This window comes from Mus caroli, chromosome 16 (genome assembly GCF_900094665.2).
Source record: "Mus caroli chromosome 16, CAROLI_EIJ_v1.1, whole genome shotgun sequence".
Classification (NCBI taxonomy): Eukaryota; Metazoa; Chordata; class Mammalia; order Rodentia; family Muridae; genus Mus; species Mus caroli.
Window position 1 is genome coordinate 71,766,158 of NC_034585.1, and position 6,408 is coordinate 71,772,565.

Here is a 6,408-nt window from a genome sequence, read left to right on the forward strand (position 1 = left end):
CTCCTCCCTCCCTCCCTTCCCTCTTCTCTTCTCTTCTCTTCTCTTCTCTTCTCTTCTCTTCTCTTCTCTTCTCTTCTCTTCTCCTTTCTTTTCTTTTTTGATTATTTTTGAGACAAGGTCTCAATGCTAGCCCAGGCTAGCATGGCACTTGCATTATTGCTTGCACTTTTGTGTGCCACGTGCTGGGATTTTAAGCCTGTGTCCCCATGTTCAGCTTCATTTTCATTAGAAGTACATAGTTAGGTAAGGCATTTCAAAGGTAATTGGTCCAAAGTTGTGTTATTTAAAAGTTTGGAATAGTATGAAATTTATTTTTATAAGACGAAATAATTTTAATTATATCAGATTAAGTATGAGTTTAAGGGAACATTGAATAAATTAATATGGCTGATTTAAATTTGCCTTCAGTACTAGACAATCCATAAAATTCTGGAATATAATTATAATATAAAGATATTACACAATACGTTCCAGAAGGCTTATTTGGTGGCATCATTCCAAGTAAATTAAACGTCTTAGTCAACACTTCACATCCTACAAGCTTTCAGGACCCAACAAAAGGATACAGCAGACACACATTTTACTTTAGAAAAACTTCTTAGTCTGGCTAAGCAGAAATATTTCAAACATAGTTTTAGGCTGACAACCAAAGGTTTAGCTTTGCCAAGTCATTTGGAGATAAGACTCCACAATCCGTGTTTAGGATTACCTGAAAATGAAGGGGCTATAGTAGCATACCTTTATAATTGGAAGAATTTCCCTTGTTGGGACAAGACTAAGTTAACCCTTCCATACAACTTCCACTGACCTACACACTATCTTGAAAGTCACAATGTACACTTAGGGGCAAAGCCTCAGGTTTGCATGTCCCAAAACCATAGTCCCAGTTACAGAGATGAGCAATGGTGGTATTTAGAGAAGGAGCATTAGTTAGCCCATGTGAGCATGAAGAAGAACCAACACAGGACTCGCCCAACTCAAACGCTGTCTTTGGGTTTAAGAGAGTAAGTAAAGGAGAATTGCGTTATTTCAAGACAACACACACACACAATACACACACATATACACACACATACACACACAATATACACACACATACACACACAATGCACACACAATGCACACACATACACACCCAATACACACACACATACACCCACACCCACACACACACACACACACACACACACACACACACACACACACATCAACACATTTGTGGATTCTTATAGCCTTGGCATATGCTGTGGATCTGAAGGGAAAGATGCTCTAAAAGAAAAGTTTAAGTCCCCACAATTGCTTTTATTCTAGAGGAGCAAGCTGGATGTTGCTGAGGGAAAGCCACATTGGCCTTAGTCCTGCTGAGGTCTACCTTGAAAAGAAAACAGAACTACATCTTAGTAATGAAACTGCTGCTCTCCGTTTTGCAAACTTGCAGTATTCTGTACAATGCCTTGTTCTGTCCACGAAGGAAGAAGCCAAAGACGATAACATTTTAATAACATTAGGTTGTATAATTTTTTTTGACATAGTGCATATGGGATGAAATATATGATTGTATTAGAGATAATTGAAGTCACGTGCCAAAAATGGAAATTGGACTCATTGTTTTTAATCTGATCAAGTCCCATTAATCACCAAACGTCCTTCACAACTAACTCCATCACTAATATACTAAATATTGTATTTATTGGGGTTTAGCACAAAATAAAATGTTTTGTAAATTAAAAAAAATAAGTGTAAAGTTATCACAATACATTTACACGTTAAATTTATTATCATCATCATCATCATCATTGTGTGTGTGTGCGTGTATGTATGTGTGTGTGTGCGCACATGTGCTAAGGTACATGTAGGGAAATGGGGACACCTTTCAGAAGTTAGTTCTCTCCTTCCAACAGAAATCCTTGTTTCAAAAAGGAAAAGGCTATGGCATCTGGCTGGTGAAGTAACAGTTACAGTACGTGGATGAATTTTAAATGAAAGCAATGCTACCTGTGTTTAACTTACTGAAAAACCTCCATTTGCCTTGGATGATTTCAAATTATTGTCTCTGTGATGTTGGGATTACTCCTGGAACAAAAAACGTGAAGCAAAGCAAACAGGTTCAACCTTAAAACCATCTATTCATCCAATTTTGAAAGGAGTCAAAACTCGAGATAATCTATTTTCCAATCATTTTAGCCATAGTTAAGGATAATACCTTAAGCCAACTCATGCTTCCTTGCAGTTTCTGTTTTAGTTGGAGAACAAAGCTATGAAATCATTGGCACTTGGGTTTTCAGGTCTTCAGTTTTCAGATCCAACTTCAGAAGATTTTAACCTCTAACCACAGCACAGGAATAAAGGACACCTGGGGGCTCTGTAACAAACAGAAAACTTCACACCTTCACACTTGGGGGAAAGCATATTTTCTTTCTTCCCCTGAAATTTCAGAGATTCTCATTAAGACAAATGTCTAGAATTCTCTTTCCAAACGTTTCATGTTTCCTCAGTTTCCAGTCGCTGTTACCTTCACGCTGTCGGAAAAGTTTATTTATCATTCGGCTCTACTGCGGGCACCACGTGTTTCCTCCAGTATCACGCTTCTGGTCACCGGGCTTATTGGCAGGAGACTCTGACCCTTCTGATTCAGTTCTGGGCAGCCTGACCTTTGTAACCTGACCTAAGGCAGAGACACTGTTGACCTTTGCATCCTAATCCTTCAGGATAGTTTTAAATCACTTCAAGTTTGAGGTCTGAGATCTGCTTTAGAGTCTGGTGGGTGGTCTCTTTGGACGCCAGGTGGGGGAGTCTCTATGGGCAATTACAAACACCGCATCACTTTCCAATACAAAGCACTGCCGATTGATCTGAACGCAATTTCTGACTTTTCAAAATTCTCGTCTATACTGAAGTTCTGGGATTAGAGACTCTCGCCCCGAGGTATAAGAAAAGCCGGCAGGTAGCCCCCACTCCCAAACCCCTTCTTGTGTGGGGAGCTCAGATATACAAAGTCTGGAAGTGGAAAACCGCTTACTCTCCTCTCCATGGGGACTGGTCTTTAACTCATTTATGGGCCATTTTCAAGAAAAGCAGTTTTCCTGGTTGCTTTGATTTTGGCAGAAGCCCTTTCATCAAGTGTCAGTAACGCCCCCCTTATAAAGAATCACCAAAGCAGAACTATTGAACACCTGCATATTAGCAACTGTAGGGAACATTCTCCCAGTTAGCCACAGAAAGTTCTTCTTGGCCCCTCTGCCTTTATCTATACCTACTTCACAAGACCCTACCTATAAACCCCTCGTGTGTTAACCCCAGTGCATTCTATGACTGTAAAGATTTCACAGGGGCTCCAAGTGATGCTATTTCCCACAGTGGTCCACTCCCCCTCCCCCCATGATGGATGGCTCTTGGCATCATGAGTTTCTCCCACCCTTCAGTAGATTTCAGTGTTATTTAATGGATTCTGGTACAGTGACTTCTGCCTCAGGTACTTTTCCCCCTCTCCTCCCAGCTATGAATTTCATTTTCATCACAAACTTTTGTTTTTAAAACCTATTTTCTCAAGAACGCCTCCTAGAGTTTGAACATGTATTTATTAGGTGGAACAGTGGGAAATTCCACCCTTTTGTCTTTGAGAGATCCTTTAATACTAATGACACTATTAATAACTACTACCTCCAGGTCCGATTACCATATCTCTTTTAATCAGAGTGGCAATATTAAATTAATTTTAAAGTTAGCGTTAGATTCTCCTCTACACAAAAGAGCTACCAACTAGAGGCCTTGGCTTTTTTGTTGTTGCTGTTGCTCTTCCTACGGAACTATCGAGAAACAAACAGAAATTTATAGTGAAAAGTGCCAGGATGCCTTGTTCTCACTCTGAAAACAGTCGACCACCTATTGTTCAAGACATCTGCTGTTTATCGTACCTTTACTGTGGCTATTACTAGAAGCAAAAGAACAGAGTGGTCCATCTTGCCTTTAAGACAGAGGATGGGGAAAATGGAACAGTAACAGCTAATAAGGAAATGACCAGGAGTAAGGGAGAGACATCGTCACACCACCATAACACCCCTAGCAGCTCTATGTTGGGGAGGGACAACATTGTTATTACTAATACAGTAAAACAGTTTTCTATGCACAAGGTCAGGGTGAAAAGAAGGGCTTAAAGAAGAAGATCTGAGGCTCGAAATACTAGGTAACAAAGAGAAAGAAAGGAAAGGGAAAGAAAACTACAGAGGAGAAAGCAGATCAGGAGTCAGGATTAGAAATTCTGCAAGAGAAACAGTGTAGGCGTGTTTCTACATCTGTCATAGAGATATTATCCCTTCTTGCTAATGAAAAGGATGGGTGGTCTCAAAGATATTTATAGCCACGTAGCTTGGGGCTCATGCTGTTTTAATTGCTGGAAAAGATCGGTTGGTCCTCTGTGTTCCATGATTAGTAAAGAAATTCGAAAGATGACTTTGTAGCATTGTAAAATGTACCCCAACCCTCAACCTCACATGGGATATAGGTGACTTTAGTAGTCCAGACTCTGGAAGGCTTCACTCTAAAACATGTGTCAACTGTCTTCCATTCTAGAGGCTCAGGCGAGTTATAGCTTGTCATCAGACTTAGTAGGTTAGAGAAAAATCAGGAACCTTGACTTAAATCTATAGTTCATCTATCTAAGATTTTTTTTCAGACAACTGAAAAACAAAAAAGAAAGGAAAAGAGCTAATCTCCAACTATTATATCTATAAACGTCTAAAATTTAGCAAAGTTCATGAACAGTGAGAAGAAAATGTTCAAAAGATGCACTGAGTTCTCTTGCTGGGTTTCTACTGAAGGGGCTTGAGTTCAGGTGCCTGCTGTATAACTATTTGGCAGTGTGCACTGGGGGTCTTGATGGGGATGCTGGCCATGTGTAGCTCTTACCTCACGGCAATCTGAGGCTACGTATGTTCTAATACATCAGCCACTTATATATGTGCTGGGTCACAGGGAGTCTCACTACATGCCCACAATCAAATCCTCCGTTTTTGTGTCTGTACATATGTTATAAAAAGAATTTTATAATGTAAAAGGCTGGCCAGGTGGTTCAGTGGGTAAAATCACCAGTTGCCAAACCCAACAACTACACTTCCACACCTTGTCCCATAGTAGAAGGGAAGAACTGACCCCCACACATTGTCTGATGAAACCACACAACAAATAAAGAGTATTATGATTTATAGAGGGGAGTCCCTTTGACTGTGTGTTACATATTAAAACAATATGCTAGACAGATTAATGTATTGTTTAGTAACTATGCAATGCAACAGATAGTTGAACAATTTTATATTTAATTATTCTATATATAAATATAATAATATTTTTGCATTTTCTATAATATAATTTTTATATTTAATTTATTCCCCATAGTTCTGTTTTATAGTTTAATTTATTCTTTGTATAATTTATTCTCTATAGTTCTCTATAAATTATTTGCTATATAGCTTTTATTATCTATCTAATCATTCTGTAGTGTACTTTTGTATCCTCACAAATTCATATGATGAGGCTTTAATTTTTAATGTACTCATATTAAGAGGTAGAACTTTATTAAGTAATTGAATTACATGGGGAGAACTTTCATGAGTAAAATCAGTACCCTTATAACAAAGCCCAAATGATTCTTTTTTTTTTTTTTTTGTTCTACCATATAAGGTCATATAGGAGGTACCATCTATAAAATAAAATGTGAACCAAAAATCAAATCAGTTGACACATTTCTGTTCATATGCCACCTCAGAAAGAGGAATATGCATACGTATATAATATAGCTATGGTTCTATTCAGAAGTTTTCAATTGCCTTGGGTATTTAAGATCATGAGATCTAAATAAAGAAGCAGTAAATCTCTCTCTCTCTCTCTCTCTCTCTCTCTCTCTCTCTCTCTCTCTCTCTCCCCTCTCTTTTCTCCCCCATCCTCCCCAATTTAAATTGCCCCACATATAGGAACATGGGAAAGGCAGACCATAACTCCACTTGAATTTGTCATGTGTATAACACACATATTCGAATAAAGTATTTGCCAGCAAATCATCCTGCCTGCTACCTAGAGATTAACCACAACTGCCAATCAACCAGAAAAACTGGGAATGGCCAGAATCCGTCACCTTTAACATTGGTTAGTCACATGATCATTCAAACTCATGAACAAATCCCCCAGCTCCCTCAGTAGGTTTTAGGGAATGCTGAGTCCTCAATGTTTGACTATGCTCTGCTTTGTGATTTCCAGCTGGAAATCATATTAATTTTTTCTTTTTATAAACTTGTATAAGCAACACAGTCCTGCTTATATGGGATTGTCCTGGTGGCCCAGGAAATTAGGGAGACTGGGGCAGGACAATCAATAGCTTAAGGCCTTCCTTAGGTTCAAACAGAGTCTGAGATGCTT